The sequence below is a fragment of the Chenopodium quinoa genome, unplaced genomic scaffold (genome assembly GCF_001683475.1).
Source record: "Chenopodium quinoa cultivar QQ74 unplaced genomic scaffold, ASM168347v1, whole genome shotgun sequence".
In the NCBI taxonomy this organism is placed as follows: Eukaryota; Viridiplantae; Streptophyta; class Magnoliopsida; order Caryophyllales; family Amaranthaceae; genus Chenopodium; species Chenopodium quinoa.
The window spans coordinates 4,149,147-4,167,460 of record NW_018744693.1 but is presented as its reverse complement, the minus strand read 5'-3'; positions in this window follow the sequence as shown (position 1 = coordinate 4,167,460).

Sequence of the window (18,314 nt, the reverse complement as noted above, 5' to 3'; positions counted from 1 at the left end):
TAAAATGTTTGATGTACAATAAAATTATTGTAAGCCGGGGGCATGCAAAAGTTTTTGGTGTTTTAGGGCCTGTTCTCATTGACTGAACTCAGCTGAACTGAACTGAACTGAAATGAATATTTTATAAGAGAAGAAAATTAGGAGCTGAACTGAACTGAAATGAACTGAGCAGAGCTGTGTTGAACTGAACTAAACTGAACTGAACTGAATTTCAACGTATGAGAACAGACCCTTTATAAGGGCCTTTTTGGTTGAAGGGATTTGGATAAAAAAGAAAAGAAAAGAAATTGTTTTAATCAAATTCTCATGTTTGGTTGAATGAATAAAGGAAAGGAAGAGAAGTGGGAGGAAAGTCTCTTAACAAAATTTTGGCTTTCATTTCCTTCCAAAATTGGAGGAATTTGATAAGAAAGAGAAAAATAAAAGTAATTTCCTTTCTCTTCCCTTTATTTTCTATACATCAACCAAATATTGGAAAATAAAATCACCTTCCTTTCCCTTCTTTTCCTTTCTTTTCCCTTCCCATCCTTTCTCTTCTTTTCCTTTACTAATATTGAACCAAACAAAGCCTAAATGATATAAGTTGATCAATATATAGTTTTACTCAATTAATTAATTTAAATAAAATACTCGAAAAATGTTACGTTAACCCTCAAGGTTACCAATATTATTACATGGCAGTTTATGTGGAAGATTAGGTGGAATAAAAAATAAAACCAAGATTAATAAATGCTTTTGACTTGTTTCCACATTGTTTAATGGAATAATTTGTGTTGGCGAATTAATTGACTTTCTGTTTTTTTTTTTCAATGCTTAAACTTAAATATCTACATTGAGGGAGCCATGATTACTAGTTGTCCCTTATCTACAAAATCACGGAAAAAAAAAAATTCTCATTTATCCCATGTAATGGAAATGGTGGAGCTTTGGAGGAAGGGTTCGTCTATGTAGTTTGGTAGAGCTAAGAAAGAATTTGAGGCATGATTACTAGTTAATAAATTGCAGCCTTTGATTTTAATTCGATCTACCATGCATATATAGTTATTTATTAGTATTTTATTTTTTTTGACACTGTTGAGTTATATTGGTGCTGATGTGGCGAGTTAGTTACAGCTCTTTTTGGAAGCTTCCTCGAGCTTCCTCTGTTAGCTTCTTCTTTTATTTGATTATAAATACTTGTATTCTCTTTTGGCTATAACTTGATGCTCATAATAATAATCATCTTCTAATTTTCTCCCAAAACTTCCTCTCAATTTCTCTCTCTACTTCAAGTTTAATCATGGTATTAGACAACGATCTCTAGTTTTATGATCAATTTTTTAATCGATTTTTAATTCATTCTTCCGTTTGATTCTTTCTCTCTGATTCTTCTTCTTTATCTTCATTGATTTCTTTTCGTTGATTCTTCATTATGAGTTTTTTTGGTCTCAATTTTGACCTAATTCTTTGATTCTTCGATTGATTTTCTCTGTTCTTCCTTCCCTCCATTAATGGTGGGTACAGATAGTTCTCAGCCTTTGAATTCTTCTAGAATCAAATTTAACGACCCTTACTGCCTCAGCAATGGTGATCATCCTGACATGCTTCTTGGGAATCACATTTTGAATGGTTCGAACTTCCTCAATTGGGGACGAACTGTGAAGATGACGTTAATTGCAAGAAATAAGTTCTAATTGTTGATGGATCTCTTCATATGCCTGCTACTACTTCACCTGATTATCAAAAATGGATTTGCAACGACTATATGGTAATTTCTTGGCTTCTTAATTCCATGGATAAAGTTCTTGATGAATCTTTTATGTTTGTGAATTCTTCTTCTCAATTGTGGACCGAGTTGAATGAGCGATTTGGTCATACTATAACTCTCGCATTATTGAGTTGCATCGAACTTTGTCTACGATTCAGCAGAATAATTCTACGGTTGCTGAATATTTTGGTCAATTGAAGGCTGTTTGGGATCAGTTGCAGATGCTTAGAGGTTTTCCTGACTGCACTTGTGGTGCTATAAAGTCTTGTACATGTGGTATTTTCAAGAAAATTTTTGAGAATGATCAACGCAATAAGTTGATGCAATTGTTGTCTGGTCTCAACAAAGATTATGATCAGACCAAGACTAATTTTCTTGGTGCTGATCCTCTTCCTCCTGTGCACAAGGTCTATTACACTTTGCAACAAATAGTGCATTGGCTGTGCTTAAGACTTTTACTGTGACTAGTGCATTGGCTGCTATTAAGACTTTTCCTAAGCCTGTGCTTTCTGGACGGAAAGATTTCAAGAAGCCTAAGACTGATGTCTGGTGTCAGAATTGTAAGAAGAAAGGGCATCCTATTGAGAAATGCTTTAAGATTTATAGATTTCCGGAGTGGTGGAATAAGGATAAATCAGATTCTGCTAATTCTTCTGCAAGTAATGTGGTTGCTGAGAATACTTCTGCTGTAATTCTTGGCAAAGCTCCTGCTGGTGATCAGAATGTTGATCTTGTTCTTGCATCTGCTGTTTACAATCAGGTGCTTCAGATGATGCAGATGAATCATGCTCGTGCACCAGAAGACAATTCATTGGATGGTTATGTGAATTTTGCTGGTATATTTTCTGCTTTTCATTCCAGTTTATCTGTTCAACATTTTGATCATGCTTCTTGGATAGTGGATACTGGTGCTTCTGATCACATGGCTTCTAATTTGGCATTGTTTACCACACTTAAACAACTAAAACATCCAATAAAAGTGTCTTTACCTGATGGAACTGTTAAGTTAGTCAAACACACTGGTTCAGTCTGTCTTACCGAGTCTGTTATTCTCCTAAATGTGTTTTATATTCCAGATTTTAAACACAATCTTTTATCTATTGGCAAGTTGCTTGATCACAGTCATCTTGTTGCCATTTTTGAACAAGATTCTTGTCAATTTCGGGACCCTGCATCTAAAAGAGTTGCTGCTTAGGGTACAAGACAGTCAGGTTTATATACATTTTCAAGTCCAGCTAGGTCTGTCAATAGCTTATCTCCTATTTTTGCTATTGATTCTTTGAATAATATTTCTGGAAATGTAAATAATACGATTACTGCTTTGAAGATAAGCTGCTTAGGGTACAAGACAGTCAGGTTTATATACATTTTCAAGTCCAGCTAGGCCTTAAATAGCAGTTTGAGGGTGCTTGGGTGTTTATGCTATCCTGCCTTGAAGACTGGTGATAAGTTTGCTCCTAGGTCATCTAGGTGTGTTTTCATTGATTATCCATTTAGACAAAAGGGGTACAAGCTTTATGATCTCTCTTCTCATAAAGTGATTCTTAGCAGAGATGTTTACTATTTTGAGAATACTTTTCCTTTAAAGGATAGTTCACAGTCAGTTCAGAATTCCTACATCTGTTCCTTCCTTGGTTAATCCAACCTTGGATGCTTCTATTCCTGCTTTTCCTACTCATGAGTCTTCTTCTTCTAGTTCTTTTCTTCCTCCTTCTTTTCCATCTTCTCCTCATTCAGTTCATAATGAGTTAGATATTGAACATTCCAATTCTGATACTATTTCTCCTCATATTTAGCCTGTTGCACAACCTGTTGTGCCTGAAGTTAGAGTTTCTTCTAGACCTGTTCAATTACCAGCTAAATACAAAGATTTTGTCATGACCAAACCAGTTCATAGAACTATTTCTGACTCAGATTCAGTTTCTTCTGCTTTCAATGTTTATACAAAACCTTCTCTTGCAAATTTGTCTACTTCCAATTTGCATAGTCTTTCCTTAATTCTTTTTGCCTATGAACCATCCACATATAATAAGGCAAAGCAACATCATGAGTGGATTGAAGCTATGGATAAAGAGCTTGAAGCTCTTGAGCAGAGTGGAACTTGGGAGTTAACATCTTTACCTCCTGATAAGAAGACCATTAGTTATAAGTAGGTTTATAAAACCAAATTTAAACAAATGGGGAGGTAGAGAGATGCAAAGGAAGGGTGGTAGCTAGAGGTGATAAACAGGTCTCTGGTAAAGACTATAAACATACTTTCAGCCCAGTTGCCAAACTTACTACTGTAAGGGCTATCTTAGCTTTGGCTGCAGTAAGAAAGTGAGATATACAGCAAATGGACATCAACAATGCTTTCTTACATGGCTTCTTAGAGGAAAAAGTCTATAAGACTACACCTCTTGGGTATACCAAGGCTAAACCTGGGGAAGTGTGCAAGTTAAAAAGGTCCATTTATGGACTTAAGTAGGCATCAAGGTGCTGGAATCAAGAGTTGACCAAGTTTTTAATTGGTTTGGGTTTTATTCAGCCCAAACAAGACAATTCAATGTTTACATTGGATAAAAATGGTTCTTTCACAGTTTTGGTTGCATATGTTGATGACTTATTAGTCACTGGTAGTGATCCTAGTGTGATTACAGACTTGAAGTCAGGCTTGCATTCTGCTTTCATAATAAAGGATTTGGGTTCTCTCAAGTATTTTTTTGGCATTGAGGTATCAAGGTCAAAATATGGTATCTTATTGAACCAAAGAAAGTACATTTTGGATTTGTTAAGGGATCAAAATATGATGGACTGCAAACCTGCTCTCTTTCCTTTTCTTAAAGGTTTAAAGTTGAGTAATTTTGAAGGTGATTTGTTGGAAGATCCTGAATTTTATAGAAGATTGATTGGAAAATTGTTGTATCTCAACATGACAAGACCTGATATTTCTTATGTTGTACAGCAGCTTAGTCAGTTCTTAGCAGCACCGAGGGCTCCACATTTCACTGCAGCATTGAATGTTCTTAGATACTTGAAGGGAACAATTAATCAGGGGCTCTTTTATTCGGCAAATTTTGCTCTTCAGTTATCTGTATATAGTGATTCAGATTAGGGAGCTTGTGATGATTCTGGTAGGTCTTTGACAGTATACTGTGTTTTTTCTTGGAAGCTCCTTAGTTTCATGGAAAACTAAAAAGCAAAAAGTTATTTCTAAAAGTTATATAGAGGCAAAGTATAGGAGCATGAGTCATACTACTGATGAGATTATTTGTCTTGAAAGATTATTTGCTAAGTTACATGTTGATATTCCTACTCCTATCACTCTTCACTGTGATAATGTTTCATCACAACATATAGCTGAAATCCTTGCTTCCATGAGCGCACTAAGCATTTAAGAAGGAAACATCAGAAGCTTGATGTTCACTATGTTCGAGAGAATGTGCAGTCTGGTCTTTTGCAGCTCAAGCATGTGTCTTATGTGCTTCAGCTTGCTGATATAATGACTAAGCCTTTAGGCTTAGATCAACATCGCACTCTAGCATCAAAGATTGGGTTGGTTCATGACATTTCTTCTCAAGAATGGTCTGGTACTGGTGTTTCTTCTCCCAGACATTCTTGAAGGAGGTTGGGGGGGGGGGGTGTTGAGTTATAGTGGTGCTGATGTGGCGAGTTTGTTAGAGCAGTGCTGATGTGGCGAGTTAGTTACAGCTCTTCTTGGAATCTTCCTCGAGCTTCCTCTATTAGCTTCTTGTTTTATTTGATTATAAATATTTGTATTCTCTTTAGGCTGTAACTTAATGCTCATAATAATAATCCTCTTCTAATTTTCTCCCAAAACTTCCTCTCAATTTCTCTCTCTACTTCAAGTTTGTTTGGAAACACTAGTTATTTATTAGTATAACATATATGTGAATTGTAAATTTAGAAATTCCCTTCATATAATTATGCATATGAAATAAATTTTATTAGTTTTAACTTGTATGTACGGTTTTCCAGTTTTTCTTTTGTTTAAAAATGGTTTTATATATATATATATATATATATATATATATATATATATATATATATATATATATATATATATATATATATACACACACACACACACACATATATATAGGACCAGGTTATAATGAGAACTAGCTCTATAATCGGAACTAGGAACTCATCACAACCGTCATATTACAAGGAAATAAACGATTCAGATCATTTAATATTTAGAATTCTGAATCATGCAATTAGCTCTACACTTTCTCTCTCCTCCGATCAATCTCTCTCCTCCATTGATGCTACTGCTTTGAGTTCTCCATTAGAGCATTTTTCGAGCATTCTCTTCTCCATTAAAGCAGCTTTCGTGCTCTTTATACTCCATTGAAGCATTAATTTTTGTTTTAATTTTTTTTGAAACCAACGAGTTTCAATATAGTTATCTATATGTGATTTTTCGTGTATTTTGTTGTTAGTAGGGTCAATTTAGGGTTCTTAATAGTGTAATTCCGGATTACCTACTAGTTTTGAATTTTCACTAATATTTGTATTTGTATTTCACCAATTTTTGTTTAATTTCATCTAAATTTAAGCAAAATATTAAGTGAATGCACACCAACTGTTTGTTAAAATGCCCCAGTGAATCATATTATCACTTTATAATGTAGATAGAAACTAAGTAAAAGTAAGTTGATTATAAAGCACTGTATATATAGTTCAGTTTGGTGTGGTCATCATAGATTCAACAGGGTACAGGGATATTATGAGCTGCTGCAGTTAATTAAGCATATGAAAGTGAGATGGAGTTTAGGCGAAGATAAGAACAACAAGGTTTGGGGTTGAGGTGGCGAAGAAGTTGGGATATAATGAGGTAATTCTAGAAAGTGATGCTCTCAGGAATATTATGAGCCCGCCTAATTTGATTTGTTTTCTTTGTAATCAACATTAATTGATTGTGGTTGAATTGGCAGCTCAAATGGATGGATGTAACATTGCGGCCAATTGTCAAAATTGCTTAACAGAATATTTTCTCTTTAAACAAAACAATTTTCTTCTATTGTTTGATTTGTTTCTTCTTTTCATTTTTTTGAATGCCACTTGTATAATTTTGGTGATTAAAATGCATTAAAAGTAAACTAAAATTGTTTAATAGTAAATTAAATCACTTTAAAAGTACAATAATTTCTTGGAAGAAAGTGGGATTAAGTTGAGTATTTTGTTATGTGTTGTGCTAGCTTGAGGTATATGTTATGTGCATGTACATCTAGATTATTGAGAACCAAGGCTATATTGACGTGCAAATGTAGGTATTCTAAACTTTGTATTCAATCAACTTTTAATTACCTTATTGTTGGCTTAATAAAGAATGATAAAATGCTAATATTATTAGCTTGAAGGGAGGCACTATGGGGTGTATTGTAGTAGTTCTGAAATGGCAAAGGCAAGGCTATGCTGAAATCTGAGTTTTTCACGGTTTATGCATGTTCATCGCTTGATTGTAAGTCTCTTCTTTGCTCAATTAATCTGATGATCGATATTTGACAGATATTGCTGGTTTGATGGTGGTTTAGTGTATATTTGCTAGTTGTGGTGTTGGATAATTGATGTTTGTTGTTGCATGATGTTTTGGGATCATAAAAATCCTTGGCAAGGCCAGCAGCTGCAGCAGCACCCTTGGCATGCAGGGCAGCAGCTGCAGCAGCACCCTTGGCAAGGTCGGTAGTTGCAGCAGCACCTTTGGCTGGCAGGGAAGCAACTGCAACAACAGCCTTGACAGGGGGCTAGCATCTAGCAAATGTGTTGTTGTTATTGCTCTGATTGTTGCGGTGGCATTGATGGTTGGGGGTTTGTAAGGTTTAGAGAAGGGTAGATGCTTGTGGGTTGCTGTGTGTTGATGTCATGGTATGGTGTAGGTTATTTTTAGAGCTGTGGTGTAGGATAAGCTGACAGTAAGATTGGGGAGAGGAGAGTGTGAAGTGTTTTTGGGCTAGATTTTTAATTCTAGTAAACTAAATATTTTTTACTGCTCTGAAAGTAGAGAGTAATTGAGCTTATAGTTGAGGATTGACATAATATTTCACAATCCCTGTATAATTGAGCTAAAGTTCTTTTACTAATAAAAGTATATAGAAATTAGTTAAAGTAAATAAGATATCTCTAAAAGTAGATTGAAATTAGTTAAAGTAAACAAGATATTTCTAAATGTAGATTGAATTGAGATCAACCCTCATGAGGCCTAATATTGGATTTTTATGCTTGTGGCATGAAGTTTGCTGCCATCTTGAAGCAGAGTCTTTATGTCCATGTCACTTGACCCTAGAACCATTCCAACCCCAAGCCACTCACCTAATTCATTTCTACCATTACCCTTAAAGTAAAGAAAAAAGAGTTTAATGTAAATAAAAAAGAATCTAAAGTGAATATAAAAAATATATTTTATTAGCTGAAATGGTAGAGCACTATGCTGATGCATAGAGGTGTAGATTCAATTCCTACATAGGTTCTCTAAAAGTAATATGAAAATATTTTAAAGTGATTCAAGATGTATTAAAAGTAAATTAAAATAACTAAAAAGTAAATCAAATTAATTGTAAAGTATACGAGCAATAAATTAACTTGAAATGATAAAAGACTACGAAAACTTTGTTATAGCACAAAAACCATGCAAGTCATTTCCTTTCACATCTTACAAAATATAAAACACTCTGGAAAATGTAAAACAACATACTAAAGCTATTCAAAATATATATCTCAAAAGTAGACAAAAATGATTTAAAAGTAAAGCAAATTAGCTTTAAGGGATAAGAACAATTATTTGGTTTTTAATAATAAAGTGACTATGGTAACTTTGTTTTAGATCAAAAAACCCATTATCTGTAGACACCCATTTGTGTCTCCCCAAAACAAAACCCGGTGATGAGTACCTTTCACGCCGAATCATAATCGAATGAAGTGAAAGTGTGGAAAGTCTAGTGTTGCGGATAGTTTTAATTTCTTTTCTGTTCTCTCTGTTTTTGAAAACCTATTTTAAAAAAACAGCCAATCCAGTTTGGTTGGTCCATGATAAGGGCCCATTAATAGTATAGTTGGATGGGGCTTGAAAAGACCTTTCCAATGATATATTATAAGCCCAATTCCGATGAATATTGAGGAAGTTATGGCCAAATTACTAAACTGGGCCCGGTTTGAGCCTTATATGCGGCCCAATGATCTAGAGGAGGGCCTAATACGGATTTATCATTCCTAATTGACAGGGTAAAGTCGTATCCCTTAATCAAAAGTAAATACCTAAATCCTCTAACTAAAGTAGATAGGGAAGTAGGGTCGAACTCCACAGGGAAACAAGTCTTTTTACTCCTAATTAATTATTATAATCTAAATTATCTAAGTAACCAATGTTTTTGGGAATAAATTCTATACTACGAAGAACAAGTTTAGGGAGAAAGAAAACAAGAATAAGAAAGCCTAGGGTCACAGGTTCACCAATAATTAATATTCCGGGATAAAACATAATAACTAATAATTAACATTGCACAAATAACATGATTAACAGGCTCTCGCAATTTATTAATCATCATAGATCTAACAGGCTCTCGCAATTTACTAGATCTAAGTTCCTATTAAAAATAGCCTTTAATATTAAATTAACATCTGTTCGATTCATCAATTCAATATTTCTAAACATTCACAATCAAATTACATCTGCTCGATTCATAATCTAATTGCAAAGAATTAAAATAATTCAATGAGAAATTATCATGTAATACCAATAATCAATAATAACAAATTATCCCTTCATATTAATTATGGATCCCCATAAACCCTAGAATTAAACTACTCAGACATAATCATAACTAAACTAATCAAATAAATAAAACAAAACATAATCAAAGAAGTAAATGAAATAGCTGAAATTAAAGGAGAAGAAATTGTTACCAAAGGAAATCTGGATTAATGAAAGTAATTAAGAACAAAAGTTGAGAGAGAATTTAAGAGATAGAAATATCCTAAGTAGAGAGAGAAAATCTAAAAAAGAAGATAATCCAAAATTACGTACATAATTCGTAGTTAAACATTCCTCAAAACAAAAATTAAAACTAATCTAATCAGCTCTGAGAAAAACACGCGCCCGATCGGGCGCGCATTTTTCCTTGCGCCTCTTCTCAGCAGCGACGCCCGATCGAGCTAAATGCTCACACGATCGGGCGCGCCTTAGGCCACACACCAGTAGTTGCATGCCGCGCCCGATCGAGCTAATGCTTGCCCGATCGGGCCCTTGCTTCTCTTCGAGGCTTGGACTTCGATTGGGCTTGATTCTTTGGCCCAATCCGGATTTCCTCTTCGGGTCTTGAATAATCGGTCCAAATACCTCGGTATCCCGATTACCGAGCCCTTAATCACCGGCTCGATGACTCTTACCGGCCTTGGGCTTTAAAGATGGTCGTGCTCTTCCAATTTCTGTAGTCGCTCCATGAAAAACCCGAGAAAATGCTCCAAAGGCGCAATTTCCTACAAAACTCAACAAAGACTACGAAAACACTAGAAAACACCAATTAGTAATAAAAGTGGCTCGAAAGAGCCAAAAACACTACTAATTATGACTAAGGGACGGGGGTAAATTACTATATAAAATGGACATATCAAACTCCCCCACGCCAAACCTTTGCTTGTCCTTAAGAAAAGAGCTCATCAATGAACATATAAAACATGCCTCACCCCAATAATCAAATCAAGCACAAACGATTCAAGGCAAATCTAATAAACATGCTTTAACATCAATCAATCTTATTCATCCAATCACCCTTCCTCCCCAACAACTGTAAAATAGAGCAAACCACAAGAGCATATAGAATTCAAGACTAGTGCTCACACACTCAACTCTCATTTATGTGGCGAGTAAAAGATGTACTCGATCGCTCTCCAACCCAACCCCTTTAATGTGAACAATGCCCTCCCAAACTCACACACTCGTGTGTTTAAAAAGACATACACTCAACCTAATAGTCGACTTGGAATATGTCAACTCATAACTTGCATTGATAAACAACACTTTCACATTTACACAACTCTATGCACAAAGGTCGAAAGGTCTTTAAAGCTTGTAATGTAAGGCTAGGGTAAAGGGTAAGATAAATTTGGGAATATGTGAGAGAAAAGCTATGCATTAAGGGAGCCAAATCCTAATTAAACCCATGATCAAAATAAATGATGATCATACATCTCCATCAACATAACTAACTCCAACAAGAATCCACCAAATACAACTCCAAACAATATAAACAATCCCAACACTTACAAATTTCACTCATAAAAATATGATAATGTAGAACTTGAGTGAAATACAAACTTTGAACTCATTCCTTTTTTTTTTCTTTCTTTTCAAACTTGAATTTTTTTTTTCTTGAACAACCTTCAAATAGAACATTTGAACATTAAAAAATTTTCCTTTTGCTCTTTTTTTTTCTTTTTAACTCATATTGGAAATTTCAAATTTGTAACACAACATATCAATATTTTCCAATCATAAAATCAAAGAACAATCACTCTTCTTTTATTCCCACATTGTGCAAATAATGTGCACACCACAACTCCCTCACCTCACCAACTAATAGCTCCCACAAGCCAAGCTTGGGACTAGTAACCAATGGGGCTCATATAGGCTTGTAATGTGGCTAAATAAACAATAAAAGGGCACAAGCAACAACATGGGTAACAAGAAGGGAACAAATGTATCTAATATCGTCTGAAGGCTTCCTAAGAGAACAAATGCCTTCGTCCTCCTCAATGTGCATAATATTGAGCTAATGTAAACATTACTAATAGTTGAAAACCAATACTCAAATTCATTGACATACCAGGAACTATGAAACTATCACACATTCCTAACCAAATCAACTAGTCAAGCACTATATTTACAAATAGTTGGCAAAATTGACGCGTGTTTAGGAATCCAAACAATTAAACTTCAAATCATGACCAACAAATCCACAATGCTCATTATCAATAACCAAGAATCAAAACAAATTTTCTCAAGTAAGGGGCACAGGGAAGCATGATTTACAATTTCATTGGAACGTATTTTTGGATTTTTTCTATTTTTCAATTTTTTTGTATTTTTCTCATAAGGGAAAGAAAATAGAAACTACACTAAAAAGCAAAAAAAAACTATACTAGAAAGCAAATAAAAAAAGAAAATGAAGAGAATTACCAAGCGAAAGATCACCCCCCAAGCCAAATCAAGCAATGCCCTCATTGACTTGGGAGTGTAGCCTACTCCTCATCCTCGTCCATCCTCGAATAGCCCCCTCCATGGATAGAACCGTCTCCTCCATGGCTCGAACCACCACCTCCATAACCCGAACCAATTGCAAAGTAGTTAGGATCCACATTCCCCCAAGCCCACCAAAAGGAACATCGGTCCCATAACCATGGACCGATGAGTAGTCCACATAGGTACCGTAGGCACTTGGGTCCGTGTATCCTCCTTGAGGATATTGAAACCAATCGGGAACAAGTGATTTGGGGGAATATCCCCCCGATGTGCATAATCATCGTACACTGGGTACAAACCCCTCCCGACGTTCCTCTCCACATACCCCACCCGTCTATCTAGAGACCCAACTCTAGTGTCCAAGTCCCTAACCATACTCTCGACTCTCCCTTGCCCCATCTCAATCCTATCCAATTGGCTCCTAAAAGCCGAAAAGTCATAAGGGGCGTTGGGGTCAATGTTGTAGTTGGTTGAGGAAGTGGGAATGTCATATGTATAGGGTTGGGGTGGTGGTTGGTGAAGTTGAGGTTGTGGTGAGGGTGGTGCTTGGTGAGACGCTTGGGCCTCACCTTGGTTTCCTAGATCGAAGGTGTAAGAAGGTATACCCTTCTCAAACTTGGTCAAAACCGGGTTAGGCAAAGTAAAAACATTGTCCCTTCTACCTGATTCCCTTTAAATCACCCACCAAGTCTCACCTCCTATGACATTTATCCAATTTAGGCCACCTAAATAGGCTAGGTCCATAAGTGTTGGGCCGGCTCGTTATTAGGGACAAAGTTAAGGTGTTTGACCGCTATGTGAGTTACTAGACCACCAAAATAAATGGGTACCTTAGACCTACCCGCCTCGGCCGCATTGGACACCCTTTGGAAGTGTTGGGCCATCTTATGGACAATTTTGAGCTTATCACTCCTAGGTTTCATGTATGACCCTAACAATTCTAGTTCATCCCTCCTAACATTGGCGGGTTCATGCCGCCCAAAGATGGTAAGGCCAACAAACCGTTGCCAAAACTTTGGCACAGGATGTTGTATCCAAGTGCCCTTGGCATGTTGGAGGTTCAAGTTGGCATCCCCCGTAAGGGATTGATAGACAACGAAAATGTTGTCTTGAGGAGGTTCGATTGGTCTATCCGATTTTAACTCAAATAACTTGCCAAATTATTTCAAAGACAATCTAACATCGTTATTAAGAAATCTAAATTGAACATGAGTAATCAAAGCATTAGATTTTATGACTTAAAAACTAGAAATAAATTCCAAGGTCAAATAATCATAAGTATCATAATGCAAGTTAAACAAACCACTCATGCCAATTCCTTTAAACAATTTTTCTACGGGTTTATCAATTCCTAATCTAGCAAGGGTGGGGTGATGAACAAAGCGTGTAGGAATTACCTTCCTTGACGTGAGATTGATCATCCATTGTCTTTGCTCTTGGGTGGTGATGACCGCCCTCTCCCATCCCGGAACTTGCAACTCCGGGTCAATCCTAGGTGCTTGTTGCCTTGAGCTTTCCCCCCCCTTATGGTCCTAGATCTTTTGAGAGACATTTTTGATGAGAAATGGTAGGAATTGAAGCTTTCTCTCTCTTAGGGTTTTGAGAAAAATTGAGAGAAAGTGGTAGAAATTTGGTGTAGATTGTAGAGAAAGATGAAAGGATTAGGAATATGTAAAAACATTTGAGTTTTGATGGAAGAATTGGAGGAGATCTTGAAAATAAGGGAGTTTGAAGGTGTGAAAATGGAGGTTTTAGAGAGAGAAAGTAATAATGAAGAAGATGGAAGAAGAAGAAAGTGAGGAAAGAAAGAAGGGAAAGGAATAAAAGGGGACGGCCAAAAATAGGCTTCGCCTTTTTACTCGCCCGACATATCTTTTCCTTCACTTGATTTTCCACAAAAATGCGCCCGATTGGGCAAGCTTCACCTGATCGGGCGAATAAAGCTCCAATTCCAACTCCAGTTATGCGCCCGATCGGGCAAGCCTCGCCTGATCAGACGAATTAAGCTCCAATTCCAACTCCAGTTGCGCGCCCGATCGGGCCCGTGCCCAGTCGAATTCTCTTAGCTTCTTCTTCGATTTCTTTTCTTCTTCAAATTTTTCTAAGTCTCCTTACCTCTCAAATCTATACCCGTACAAAAATACTTATAAAAGGTAAAATTTCACTCTCCTCGCCTCTCTAAAATAAAAATAAAAATAAAGAAAAAGGAAAACTAGTCTAAAAAGCAAGAAATACGGGTTGCCTCCCGCAAAGCGCTGGTTTATCTAGGTTCCTTACGACCTTCTTACCACCTTGTAGCTTAGGTTGGAAGTGGAGTTAGGAGGGTTTCCTCCAAATCTCTACCAGTAGCGCCCTCATGATACACTTTCAATCGTTGGCCATTTACCTTAAACTCTTCACCCTTGTCATTGACCAACTCTACTGAACTAAATTTGTTCACCCTTGTGACAGTGAAGGGACCGGACCACCTAGACTTCAACTTTCCTGGGAAAATCTTTAATCTAGAATTGAAGAGAAGAACCTTATCACCCGGTGCAAACTCTCTTGGTAAGATCCTCTTGTCATGCTACTTCTTGGTCTTCTCCTTGTAGATTCGCGCATTACCATATGCCGACAATCTAAACTCATCTAACTCATTGAGTTGGAGGAGTCTTCTCTTACCTGCGACCTTAGAATCCATGTTAAGCTCCTTGATCACCCAAAAAGCTTTGTACTCCAACTCCACGGGAAGATGACATGCCTTACCATAAACTAATCTATAAGGAGAAGTACCAATTGGTGTCTTGAATGCCGTTTGGTATGCCCAAAGTGTGTCATCAAGCTTCATACTCCAATCTTTCCTTGACTTGGCTACTACCTTTTCTAGAATCGCCTTGATTTCCCTATTAGAGACCTCAACTTGACCACTAGTTTGAGGGTGGTAACTAAGCCCGGTTCTATGATATACACCATACTTCTTAAGGAGGTTATCCAATTGTCTTTCATGGAAGTGAGCACCTCCATCACTAATAATAGCCCGTGGAACACCAAACCTCGGAAATATGATCTTCTTGAAGAGCTTGATGACTACCTTGGCATCGTTTGTTGGTGAAGCTATGGCCTCGACCCACTTGGACACATAATCGACGACTATAAGTATGTAGCAATTCCCATTGGAAGATGGGAACGGCCCCATATAATCAATACCCCAAACATCAAATATTTCGACTTCAAGAATCCCGGTTTGGGGCATCTCATGCCTCCGCGAAATGTTGCCAGTCCTCTGGCAAGAGTCACAAGCCTGCACAAAAGTGTTAGCATCCTTAAACATAGTGGGCCAATAGAAGCATAACTCATTAATCTTAGCCACCATTTTAGTGGGGCCATGATGTCCTCTATAAGGTGAAGTATGACAACTGGTAAGAACGCCATGAACTTCCCATTCGGGAACACACCTGCGAAATAATCCATCTGCACACTCACGAAACAAAAAAGGATCATCCCAAAAATAATGTTTAACATCAGAAAGGAATTTCTTTTTTTGTTGGTAGGACAAGTCAGGAGGTAGAGTACCACCCACTAAATAATTAGCAAAGTCCGCATACCAAGGGTGTTGCTCTACAACTGCATACAAGTTGTCATCAGGGAATGAATCATCTATAGGAAGAGAATCCTTACCCTCATCATACCTGATTCGTGACAAGTGGTCTGCCACTACGTTCTCTGCTCCCTTTTTATCTTTTATTTCAATGTTGAAGTCTTGGAGCAAAAGAACCCATCGGAGTAGCCTTGTCTTTGATTCCGCCTTAGCTATCAAGTACTTCAATGCTGTATGGTCATTAAAAACAATGACTTTAGAACCAACAAGATATGATCTAAATTTTTCTAAAGCATAAATAACAGCAAGAAACTCCTTTTCCGTAGTGGCATAGTTGACTTGGGCTTCATCCAAACTTTTGCTTGCATAATAAATAGCATGCAAAACCTTGTTCTTTCTCTGTCCGAGCACGACTTCTAGCGCAAAGTCACTTTCATCACACATGATCTCGAAAGGAAGGTTCCAATCAGGAGCACATATGATGGGTGCCGATATCAAAGCCTGCTTAATCATGTTGAAAGCCTCAAGATACTCGTCAGTAAAAATAAAAGGAGCATCCTTGAGCAAAAGCTGAGTCAGTGGTTTAGCAATTTTAGAAAAGTCTTTGATAAAACGGCGATAAAACCCCGCATGACCCAAGAAACTTCTAACTCCCTTAACATTAACTGGGGGAGGTAATTGCTCAATCACTGATATCTTAGCCTTGTTGACTTGTATGCCCTTATCAGATACAATGTGACCTATGACTACTCCCTCTGTCACCATGAAGTGACATTTTTCTCAATTTAGAACTAAATTGCACTCTTCACATCTTTTCAAAATTTTAGCGAGATTAATTAAACATGAATCAAACGAAGAACCATACACGCTAAAATCATCCATAATAGACTCTATGAAATCAGAAAAAATGCTCATCATACAACGTTGAAAGGTAGCGGGTGCATTACATAAACCAAAGGGCGTTCTATGATATGAAAAAGTGCCATAGGGGCATGTAAAAGTAGTCTTCTCTTGATCTTCAGGGTGAATCGGAATTTGGAAAAATCCCGAATACCCATCCAAATAGCAAAAGAATTTATGATTAGCTAACCTCTCAAGCATTTGATCTATAAAGGGAAGAGGGAAGTGGTCCTTTTTAGTGGCGATATTTAATCTACGATAATCAATGCACATACGCCACCTTGTTACAGTTCTAGTGGGAATTAATTCATTTTTTTCATTTGTTATCACAGTTATCCCACCTTTTTTTGGCACTACCTGCACAGGACTTACCCATTTGGAGTCAGAATTAGGATAGATAATACCTGCATCAAGTAATTTCATAACCTCCTTCTTGACTACTTCCTGCATGTTGGGATTTAATCTTCGTTGGGGTTGAATGTAGGGCTTATAGTTGTCCTCTAGATGTATCCTGTGCATACAAAAGTCAGGGCTAATACCCTTGAGATAATCAATACTGTACCCAATAACTTTCTTATGGGTTTTGAGAACCCCTAGAAGTTGGGAAGTTTGTAGGTCAGTAAGTGCAGTACTGATGATCATGGGGTATAGTTCCTGTTCATCAAGAAAAATATATTTTAAATGAGAAGGGAGAGGTTTTAGCTCAGGTTTCTTGAACTCTGCAGGTTTTGATTCCTGAACTAAATTTACTACCTTCATTGTTTCCTTGGGGCTTAACTCTTTTAATGAAAGAGCCTTTTCAATATCTTGTACCTCATTACCCCAAACGCTTGCATTTTCTCTAGATAAATTCCCGCAGAGAACTTCCTCTAAGGGATCCCTCGCAAGAACCTGTGGCAAACTATCATCACAAATATCATCCATTATATCAATTTCATCAATATAGCAACAATTCTCCTCTAGCATAGGCCATTTCAAAACCTTCCCTAAATTAAAAGTAACATTGTCGTCACCTACAGAAAGGGTTAGTGTAGACACCCATTTGTGTCTCCCCAAAACCAAACCCAGTGATGAGTACTTTTTGCGTCGAATCATAATCGAATGAAGCGAAAGTATGGAAAGTCTAGTGTTGCGGATAGTTTTAATTTCTTCTCTTCTCTTTGTTTTTGAAAACTTATTTTAAAGAAAACAGACAATCCAGTTTGGTTGGTCCATGATATGGGTCCAATAGTAGTGTAGTTGGATGGGGCTTGCCAAGAGCTTTCCAACGATATATTATAAGCCCAATTCCGATGAATATTGAGGAAGTTATGGCCAATTTAATAAACTGAGCCCGGTTTAAGCTTTATATACGGCCCAATGATCTAGGGGAGGGCCTAATATGATTTATCATTCCTAATGCAATTAGGAATGGTTTTAGTCTTCTAGATTCTTCTAGAAGGTTATTTTCATTCCTAATTCAATTAGCATTGATAAATTGACTTTTGTTGACTTTTCAGAGTTTTAATTAAAATCAAATAGCATTTTCGAGGAAATTATATGATTTAATCCTCCAGTACGGCAAACTTATCTGATTTTCGAAATCGCGTTAAAACCAGGCTTGGCGCCTGACTCTAGGCATTGGCGCCTGGAACCAGGCCTGGCGCCTGGCGCTGGTGTTGGTGCCTGGCGCCAGTTAGCCAGGGTTTGCGCCAGCTCTTTTTTTTATGCGTCAGACTCTGTTTTGTTTATTTTATCTTTTTGGCTGATTTTTTTCTATAAGTAACGTATTAAAAACTCCGTTTTCATTCACTAATTCTCACGAATTCTCACCAACAATCAGTTTTCATTCGCAATCTTTAATTATCTAA